The sequence below is a fragment of the Chiloscyllium punctatum genome, chromosome 5 (assembly GCF_047496795.1).
Source record: "Chiloscyllium punctatum isolate Juve2018m chromosome 5, sChiPun1.3, whole genome shotgun sequence".
Classification (NCBI taxonomy): Eukaryota; Metazoa; Chordata; class Chondrichthyes; order Orectolobiformes; family Hemiscylliidae; genus Chiloscyllium; species Chiloscyllium punctatum.
This window is the reverse complement of record NC_092743.1, coordinates 44,332,050-44,343,397: the sequence shown is the minus strand read 5'-3', so window position 1 is coordinate 44,343,397 and position 11,348 is coordinate 44,332,050. Positions and strand designations below refer to the sequence as shown.

Below are 11,348 nucleotides of genomic sequence, written 5' to 3'. Positions count from 1 at the left end.
GTGACAGACTCCATCTCCCTCGCTTACATGCCCTCTTCTGCTGTGAGACACACCAAACTAACAGAATGGATCCATCACAAAGAGCGGTGAATTTTTCTTTTCACTCTTCCATGCAGTCCTTATTTAGCTTTTGTACTGAGCTGAAAGACATTTCGCTCGTGCTGCTTGATTTCCACAGCTGAGAGTGCCTTTCACTGAGCTGAAGTTCAAATACAGGTCAACCACTGTTAAATATCAAGTCCTTCAATCAACTGACCAACTGCTTTAAAAAGGCTGTATCTATTTTCTTACCTGCAAGTAAAAAATGTAATGACATGGAAACCCCAGTGCAGCTTCATTGCCGTGTCAATGTCCACTCACACGTAGAAATCTAATCATATTCTTTCATCCAGAGTTCAACTTGCCTCCTGAATCAGACCAGAAGTACAATAAGGTTGTGAAAGTGGAGTAATTGGAGGATGTTGTGAGTGTCAGCTTTGTATACTATCAGTAAGTGAAGCATCTAAGCTGTAAAAAGTGCATTAAGTGTTCTATTGAAGGCACTATTCAATCTCCGATCAGCCCCAAACCCACCAATTCACTCAAATCAACAGAAAGTCCCTTTGGTAGATTCAGCAGGAAGCACAACAAATTTTGACGCAGAATCAGTTGACAAGGATTGTACATACTTTTGGTATCTTGTCTTACGTCACCAAATGTGCTATCTGGTGAATGGGGATGTCTTGAATGCCAATCAATTCAATCAGAGATCTGAATCAATCTTCATGGAGCAATCCAGGAGTTATTTTGCCATTGATCACAGCTCACCAGCTAGATGACAATAGACGCAGCATACTTTAGATCAGGGTGGGCATTTCATCCTTCGAAGAGGCCACATGAGAAACCTGAGTTGTGTTGGAGGGTCAAACCAACAATACGTTGAACATAATTCTGCTCAGTATTAATTTTCTCCCATTGTAAAAAGTACTAAATTATATAGTTTTGCACTGAAACCTATAATCAAAAGAATAAGGATATTCTGTTACAATAAAGATATGAAATTGTGGAGTAGGTCAAATATAGAAGAAATAAACAGTAAAAACAATAATTTCAGTATTTCATTTTATTTTTAACATGTTAATCTCACAAATCAATAATGAAAAGTTGCTTCATTATTGTTCAATATTACAAACAACAAACACCTCTATACAAAAAGCAATAAGTGCTTTTGATGTTTTTCAGTTCATTTTACTTGTTTAGTGAGAAAACTCCAGTCTGTTTTGGGCTTGAACAAGTGCACTGAAATCTGGTTGAATGTCTGGGGTGGATATGCGAAGGACAGCTGAGAGGTGATCATCAGTGATAGAGGATCTGTATTTGGATTTGTTGAACTTCATCACTGAGAATGTCTGTTCACATATATAGGTAGATCCAAAGAGGACTAGAATCTTCTGAGCATGCCTCCTCATGTGTAGAAAGTTCTCCTCTTTGAGGGAAGAGTAAAAATCAAGCAGTGAGACTGACCTAAAGTACTCTGCCAGAAGTGTGTCAGACTGCAGGTCAATGAGTTCAAGCTGAACATCACTAGGTGCATTCTCCACATTGCATGGAAATGGGGGAAAAATCATGTGCATTTCATTCTCAACCATTTTAAAGTCTTGAAATCGCCTTGAAAATTCACCATGCAGTGCTTCTAACATAGATGAGTACCTGTGTTGGTGATCAGCTGAAGGTGCGGCTTCCTTCAGTGTTGGCAAGTGGATGAGAATGTTGTCCTCCATTCGGCTTGAGAGAAGCTGCAACTATCTCATAAAAGCCTTCACCAAGTTGTACATTTCATGCACAAAAAGGCCCTTGCACTGCAGTTTCACATTTAGTTCATTCATAAGTGCAGTCACATCAACAGCAAAACCAAAGTCTGCAATCCAGTCTGCATCTGAAAGCTGTGGAATGCCATTCCCTTTCTTCACACAGAAATCTTGAATCTCTTCTCTTAGGTCCCATACACTTTTCAGCATTTTGCCCAGGCTGAGCCACCTGACAGCTGTGTGGTCTCCTATGTCACAATGTACAGTCTCATTTTCCTCCAAAAGTGTAACAAACTGCCTGTGATTCAAAGCTCTGACGTTGATGAAGTTAACTATTTAGTTACAACATCAACCACATGGTTAGTTTTTAACACTGACTTACACAACACTTCCTGATGTATAATACAATGCAAAAATACCAATTTCTGTTCAGGGTCAATTTCTGTCACTTTATCCTGCATTCTCTTTAAGAGTCCAACATTTTTTCCTGATAGATTTGGACGACCATCCATTGTCACACCAGCCAACTTGTCCCATTTTAGTCCCAACATGTCCAACCATACATTTACCTCTATGAACAAGTCATTACCAGTTGTTGTTCCTTACATTGACTGCATGGCTGCCAGCTCCTCCGTAATTTTGAAGTCCGTAGTTATCCCACGGATGAAGATGAGTAGCTGGGCTGTGTCACATTTGTCACAGCTCTCATCCAAAGCCAGGGAAAAAAAAGTCAAAGTTGATCTCTCTGTGCTGCAGCTGAAGCTCCAGATTTCTCGCGATGTCCCCAATCCTTCTCGTTACAGTGCATCAGGAGAGGGGCACATTCTCAAATGCCTCCTTTTTCTCCGGGCATATTAGTTCTGCAGAGTCCAACAAGCACTCCTTAATAAACTCTCCATCAGAAAACGGTTTACTGCTTCTGGCAATTTTGTGGGCTATGACATAACTTGTCTTGGCGTGAGCTGACATTTTGAGGGCTCGCCAGCAAGCATCACTTTTAGCTGTTCACACACGCATGCACGCATATACACACGCCTGTGTGTCCATACGTAAATAAAAAAAAACATCCTTTTCAAAACAAAAGCAACACTGTTGTATTGCATGCGTGGCATAAATACTTTTTCATTTATGTTCTAATTTAAGACTGACCTCATGCGGGCTGGACAGGAACGACCAAAGGGCCGGATATGGCCCACGGGCCATAAAAGGCCCAGGTCTGCTTTAGATGATAGAAACTCTGTAACTTGTCTATGAATGCTGCAGCACAATTTCTCTAACTCTTTTTTTGTTAGTGCTTTTAGGAATCATTTTCATCAATTTTGTGAACTGCCTCATCTAGCATATAACAGTTATCTCCACTTGAACTTTAATTTGAAGAAACTTGCTTTCTCAGGGTGCAAAGATTCATATAGTAACTTTAGAATCTGAAGCCCTATGTTGTGCAAATATTCCATTCCCACTCAAAGCAGCCTTCCAGTTCCATCTTTTGCAAACGTTTTTTTCCTTTCCTCGCCTGAAGGTCATTTCTTTTGTTAATGTGCAGTAGCACAACTATCAGTAGCCTGCTTATACCTCAGTAGTCTGCTCTTACCTCATCCAAGTAGCATTTCCCACATGTAAACGTGGACAGCAACTGATAGTTAACCGTTAAATCATGGGAACACCAAATCCAAATGAAATCTTTTCCTTGTCCAACACCAACAAGAGCAAGAGTCACTGGATAACAGTAGGGAGTGGAAATCCTATCTGATGTTTGAATTTCTGCAGCACCCCTACCACTACGTCAGCTGAGATCAGCTAGCTAGTTCAACCCAGATCAGATTTGATTTGGAATTTATAGACAATCTGGCTCAGTTCTACATTAATTATTGTTGATGTTCCCCATAGAACAGCAAACTTGAATTAATTCAAATCTCCGATATCGACATTAACTGCATTCACACAAAGACAAGTTAATTCAGTCAAAACATATCTAGCTCACACTAATAATGAAGGCAATGTACATGATGCATTCTTTGGCACTGACTCAAGAATGAATTTGAGCTAAATGTTTACACAGCCTTAACCTGATACAGAAATACAACATCGCCAAAATTCCAGCAATTTTTGCCTTTTTTTCAAGTATTTCCCTGAGTAAAACCACCGAAACAATACTCCCAGCACTAACCAATGTACAGTATGAACAAGGGAACATGTCACAGTAATGTCACATCAATGACTAGAATGGATGTAAATGTATATTGATTTTCCCTTCCTGGTTTCCATGCAGGCTGTGGTTGGTAGCATGCCATTTAGTAAAGCTCAACTGTTCTATGGTATATTAACTGGCTATGACACCTGTATTTATTATTCTTAATCTGCTCTATTTATTTTGCATTTTGAATTTGTTTCCTGGTAATCCTAATTTCACTGGAATTGTCAGCCTTAATAGATATGCATTTTTATTTCAAAAAATTATATAAAAACTAGAGTTATTAACCATAATTTTAACATGGTACACGTAAGCAACAGAGTTGAAATTAAACTAGCCTGGCTTACTGACATGAGGTTTAAACATTTTTTTTCAACTTAAGCCCATCTAAACACAATGAAGCTGATTCTGACTCAAAACCATCTCGCAAGCAAACATCAAGTGAATTTAATGAGAAGCCATGGCACTTGTCCCATGACAACAATCTCCAACTCTTGAACAAATGGGTTAAGGGATATTATTGTGCTATAAGAAGCAATCACGATGGTAGTTTTGAAGGAATTGGCATCAATGGAGACTCAATATTTCCTCATGGGTCATAGGGACAATCCTTTTCCTTTGAACTGTCAAGGAAATTTAGAAAAATACAAGGCATTTCCTGACTACATGAGCATGTTCACACAGTTGGAGGACTATTTTGGTGAGGCACTGAACTTACAACATGAATTCATCAGAGCATTATGGTCTACATGATTAATTAGTAACCTATTGTTGACCCTTAATGTGACCCTCACCTGCCTGAAATGGATGCCTCATGTTCTGTCCAACTTGTTAAAGTGGCATAAGACTCACTTCCAGCATAGTTCTGGTGAATGTCATGCTGATTCTGTTATCACCGCTGAATGTTACATTCTTGCCATTGGCAAGGATTAAATTTGAAACTTTTCATTAAATTATTTGACATTTACTTACCTTGCTATTTTTGTGAAACTGCAAACAGTGGTGATACTACATATTGTAACAGCTGACTGTAAATGAGGGAGTTAAAGGAAATTGACAGAGGTTACTCTATGTCTGAGAATGCTGAAGTCAGTTATAAACCACAGACAGTACAGATGCAAAAGCCAGTTGATAGAAAATAGTTTTAGCATCACCTGATGGCATAATACGTAAATGTTTAACTGATGTGTTAATGAGTCATACAAACCTGAGAATGTTTCTTTCATTTGGTCATGGGGTGTGATCACTATTGTCAAAGTCAGCATTTATTTCCCATCCCTAATTTCCCTGAAGAAGGTGGTGGTAAGCTGTCTTCCTGAACTGCTGTAGTCCACGTGGTGTGAGTACACCCCATCCCTAGTACTGTTAGAGGGAGACTTCCAGGTTTCCAACCCACCATAGAAAAAGGATGGTTATGTAGTTCCAGAACATGGTGCAAAACAGAACGTGTAGTTAATGATATTCTCGTGTGTATATCATCCTTGTCTTTATAGCTGGAAGAGTTCCTAGGCATGGAAAGAGCTGAGAAGGAGGCTTGACAAGTTGCTGCAGTGAATCATCTAGTTGATATACACAGCTGTCACTATGCACCAGTGATGAAGAAACTGAATGTTTATTGTGGTGGATGAGGTGCTGTTCAGGCAGGTTGCTTTGTCCAGAATGGTTTTCTTGAGTGTTGCTGGACCTGTATTTATGATGCATGTATGGAGTACTCCATTACACTCTTCATTTCGTCCTTGTAGATGGTCGACAGATTTTGCAGTGTCAAGAGGCGAATTACTTCTGGCAGTATTTCTCACCTCTGACCTGTTCTTGTAGCCATAGTATTTATTTGGCTGGTACAGTTAGGTTTCTAATCAATGATAACCCTCAGGTTGTTGAAAGTGGGAGGTTCAGTGATGGTGATGCAGTTGAACATCAAATGCAGATGTACAGATTCTCTTTTACACTTAATGGTAAGGTCCTAGGGAATATTGCTGAACAAAGAGACTTTCGAGTGCAGGTTGAAAGTTCCTCGAAAGTAGAGTTGCAGGTAGATAGGATAGTGAAGAAGGCGTTTGGTATGCTTTCCTTTATTGTTCAGCGTATTGAGTATAGGAGTTGGGAGATCATGTTGCAGCTGTACGGGACATTGGTTAGGCCATTTATCGAATATTGCATGCAATTCTGGTCTTCCTATTGGAAGGATGTTGTAAAACTTGAAATGGTTCAGAAAATATTTACAAAGATGGTGCCAGGGTTGGAGGATTTGAGCTATAGGGAGAGGTTGAATAAATTGGGGCTGTTTTCCTGGACTGTCGGAGACTGAGTGGTGACCTTATAGAGGTTTATAAAATCATGAGGGGCATGGATAGGGTAAATAGACAAGGTGGGGTGGGGGAGTTCAGAATGAGAGGGCATAAGTTTAGGATGAGAGGGGAAAGATATAAAAGGGACCAAAGGGGCAACTTTTTCACACAAAGGGTGATATGTGTATGGAATGAGCTACCAGAGGAAGTGGTGGAAGCTGGTACAAATACAGCATTTAAAAGGCGTCTGAATGGGTATATGAATAGGAAGGGTTTAGAGGATATGGGCCAAGTACTGGTAAATGGGACTAGATTAGGTTAGGATATCTGGTCGGCATGGATGAGTTGAACTGAAGAGTCTGTTTCCATGTTGTACATCTCTATGACTCTATGACGCTATCATGCCAAAAAACTGAAGCATTGCAAAACCACCCCTTAATAAAGGGGAATGTGATAGAAAAATGAAAATTAGTAGCAGAAGTTACTACTTGACCCATTAGGTTCAATCCACCATTCAACATCACCACAGCTGAGCCACTCTCTTACGGTCTTCTTTGACACCTTTAGCCTTTAGATACCTATCGATTGCCTTCTTAAATATATTCGGTGACTTCACCTTAAAGGCTTTCTATAGTGGAGAGTTCCATTATAATTGCACAGGTTCACAAACGTCTGAGTGACCATAAGACCATAAGAGATAGGAGCAGGATTAGGTCGTTGGGTCCATTGAGTACGCTCTGCTATTCAATCATTCTCAACCCTATTGTCCTGCTTTCTTCCCATAATTCTTGATCTCCTTACCAATAAAGAACCTATCTATATCTGTGACATCCAATGACTTGACTTCCACAACCTTCAATGGCAAATAGTTCCACCTTTTAACTACCCTCTAGCCGAAGAAATTCCTCCTCATTTCAGTTCTAAAGGGTTGTCCCTTCACTCTGAGGTTGTCCCCTCAGATCCTACTCTCTCTACTAATGGAAACATCTTCTCCATGTCCATTTTATCCAGACGTCTCAGTATTGCGTAAGTTTCAATCAGGACCACCCTCATCTTTCTGAACTCCATTGAGTACAGACCCACATTTGTCAACCCCATCCTCATATGAGAAACCCTTTATCTCTGGGATCATTTTCATAAATCTCCTCTGAGCCCCCTCCAACACCAACAACATCCTTCCTTAGATACGAGGTCCAAAATTTCATAAGATTCCAAATGCAGTCTGACCAGAGCCCTTATACAATCTCAATAGCGAATCTTTGCTCTTGTACTCTAGCCGTCTTGAAATGAATGCAAGTATTGCATTTGCCTTCCTAACTGCCAACTGAACCTGCACGCTAATCTGAAAAGAACTCTGAACTCTGACTCCCAAGTCTGTTTTTGCTGCAGATTTCGGAAGCCTTTCCTGACTTAGAAAATAGCCTGTCTCTCTTCTTCCTACTAAAGTGCAGAACCTTGCACTTTCCCACATTGTATTGTATTTGTCATTTTTTTGCCCACTCTCCTACCTTGTCCAAGTCCTTCTGCAGACTCCCTGCCTCCTCAACACTATATCTCTCCACTTATCTCTCTATAATTTCCAAACTGAGCTACAAACTAAGTTCCTTTGTCCAGATCATTAACGTATAACATGAATATTCTGGTCCCAACAAAGACCACTGCAAAGCTCCACTAGTCACTGGTTGCAGTCCTGAAAAACACTCTTTAGCCCTATTCTCTGCCAGTCAGCTAATCCTCTCTCCATGCCAGTACATTGCCCCAAACACAATATGCTCTTACCTTACTTAGCAGCCTCTTAATGCATCACTTTTTTCAAAGATTTATGGGAAATCCAAATAGATAATATCCACTGGCTGTTTAGCATTACCACCTTAAAGAATTCTAACAGATTTGTCAGGCATGACCTCTCCTTGATGAAGCCTTGCTGACTCAGCATTATTTTACCAAGCATTTCCAAGTACTTTGCAAAATCATCCTTAATAAAGAACTCCAAAGTCTTACTATTGACCGAGATCACACTAACCAATATATAATTTCCCACCTTCTGCCTCACTCGCTTGTTAACAGGGGTGTTACATTAGCTATTTTGCAGTCCTCTGGGTCGCTACCTGACTCCAAACGCCTCATCTATCGTCTTTCAAATTCTGGGATTCAGTCCATCTGGTCCAGGTGGTCCATCCAACTTCAGATCTGTCAGCTTCCCCAGCATCTTCTCCTTAGTAATGACCATTGCATTTACCTCTGCCCCTGACTCTCTTGAAGTTCTTGTATGATGTTGGTGTTTTCCACCAGGAAAACTGATAGAAAGTACCTATTCAGTTCCTCTGCCATTTCTTTGTTCTCCATTACTACTTCTCCAGTCTCATTCTCCAGTGGTCCAATGTCCACTCCTATTTCAATCTCGCCACTTATGTATCTATGTATTTTGCAATCTTGTTTTATTTGATTAGCTAGCTTAATCTCATGTTTCATCTTCTCCCCACTTATTGCTATTTTAGTTAACCTCTGCTGGTTTTTAAAGGCTCCCAAATCCTTTGGCTTTCCACTTAATTTCACTACTTTGTATGTTTCATCTTTTGCTTTTATGCTATCCATGATTTTCCTCGTCAGCCATATGTCTTCTTCCTTGGGATGAATTTCTGCTGTGCCTCCCAAATTACCACCAGAAACCCCTGCTGCCTTCTCTGCCAGACTATCCTTCCAATTGACTGTGACTAGCTTCTACCTCATATCTTTGTGGTTACCTTTCCTTAATTGCAATGCCATTACATCTGACGTCAGCTTCTCCCTCTCAACCTGCAAGGTGATTTCTACCATATTATGGTCACTGATTCCCTAGAGGTTCCTTCACTTTACACTTCCTAATCAAGTCTGCTTCATTACACATCACCAAATCAAGGATTGCCTGTTCCCTGGTGGGTTCTACCACAAAATATCCAAAACAAAATCTTGTACACATTGCATGAATTCTTTTTCTTGGGATCTGCTAACAACCTGATTTTTCCAGTACACTTGCATATTAAAGTCCCCTATGATTATTGTAATAGTGCCTTTCTTACATGTCTTTTCTAGCTCCTGATTTATTTTCGAGCCACTATCCTGACTACTACTAGGAGGCCTATATACAACTCACTTTTTTCCCTTTGCAGTTTCTCATCTCTACCCACCCAGAGTCTAGGCCTTCCAACTTTATATAACTTCTTGCTACTGAGTTAGTTTCATTTCTTACAAACGACCTTGCTCTCTGCATATCTGCCTGTCTTTGATATTATGTGTAACTCTGGGCCCCCTGCAGCCATGTCTCTGGGGTACCCACAAAATTGAATCTGCCAATTTCAATCTGTGTTATAAGGTCATTTACCTTGTTTCATATAGTGTATGTATTTAAGTATCACATCCTGAGTCCTGCATTACCTGCCCCTTTCTCATAGTTGTTCACTTATCTACCAACATGAAGTTAGATTCTTGACCCTTTTCATACTCTTTGTTCTGTAACTTAGTCATAGAGTCTTAGAGATGTGCAGCATGGAAACAGACCCTTCAGTCCATCTTGTCCATGCCAACCATTTATCCCAACCTAATCTAGTTTCACTTGCTAGCACCCAGCCCATATCCCTCTAAACCCTTCCTATTCATATATCTATCCAGATGCCTTTTAAATGTTGTAATTATACCAGCCTCCACCACTTCCTCTGGCAGCTCATTCACATGCACCACCCTCTGCATAAAAAAGTTGCCCCTTAGGTCCCTTTTATATCTTGCCCCTCTCACCCTAAACCTATACCCTCGAGTTCTGCTCTCCTCCACCTCAGGGAAGACACTCTGTCTATTTATCCACTCCATGCCCCTCATGATTTTATAAACCTCTATAAGGTCACCCCTCAGCCTCCAATGCTCCAGGGAAAACAGCCCCAGCCTATTCATCCTTTCCCTATAGTTCAAATCCTCCAACCCTGGCAACATCCTTTTAAATCTTTTATGAACTCTTTCAAGTCTCACAACATCTTTCCAATAGGAAGGAGATCAGAATTGCATGCAATATTCAAAAGTAGCCTAACCAATATTCTGTACAGCCCTAACTTGACCTCCCAACTCCTATACTCAATTCTCTGTCAATAAAGGCAAGCATACCAAACGCCTCCTTCACTATCCTATCTACCTGTGATTCAACATTCAAAGAGCTATGAACCTGCACTCCAAGATTTCTTTGTTCAGCAATGCTCCCTAGGACCTTACCATTAAGTGTAAAAATCCTGCTAAGATTTGATTTTCCAAAATGCAATACCTCACATTTATCTAAATTAAACTCCATCAGCCACTCCTCAGCCAAGTGGCCCATCTGATCAAGAACCCTTTGTAATCTGAGATAACCATCTTCGCTGTCCACTACACCTCCAATTTTAGTGTCATCTGCAAACTTACTAACTATACCTCCTATGTTCACATCCAAGTTATTTATATAAATGACAAAAAGTAGTGGACCCAGCACCAATCCTTGTGGCACTCCACTGGACACAGACCTCGAGTCTGGAAAACAACCCTCTACCACCACTCTCTGTTTTCCACCTTCGAGCCAGTTCTGTAACCAAATGGCTAGTTCTCCCTGTGTTCCATGAGATGTAATTTTGCTAAGCAGTCTCCCATGGGGAAGCTTGTCGAATGCTTTACTGAAGTCCATATAGATCACATCCACCATTCTGCCCTCATCAATCCTCTTGGTTACTTCTTCAAAAACTCAATGATTTCTCATGCACAAAGCCATGTTGACTATCCTTAATCAGTCCTTGCCTTTCCAAATACATGTTCATCCTGTCCCTCAGGATTTCCTCCAACAACTTGCCCACCACCGATGTCAGGCTCATTGATCTTTCATTCCCTGGCTTGTCCTTACCACCTTTCCTACATAGTGCTACCAGGTTAGCCAACCTCCAGTCTTCCAGCACCTCACCTGTGATTATCAATGATAGAAGTATCTCAGCAAGGGGCCCAGCAATCACTTCCCTAGCTTCCCACAGATTGTTGTGGAAACTTTAATCTGTGGATCCCTACCACACTCTTTTAACTTTTTCCATAATGTTCCAT

The 11,348-nt window shown here is 40.6% G+C and overlaps 1 pseudogene; it reads right to left on the bottom strand.

Moving 5' to 3' along the window:
- Window positions 1-1,184: 1,184 nt before the first annotated feature.
- On the bottom strand, window positions 1,185-2,706 carry LOC140476739 (general transcription factor II-I repeat domain-containing protein 2A-like; annotated as a pseudogene).
- Window positions 2,707-11,348: the final 8,642 nt, after the last annotated feature.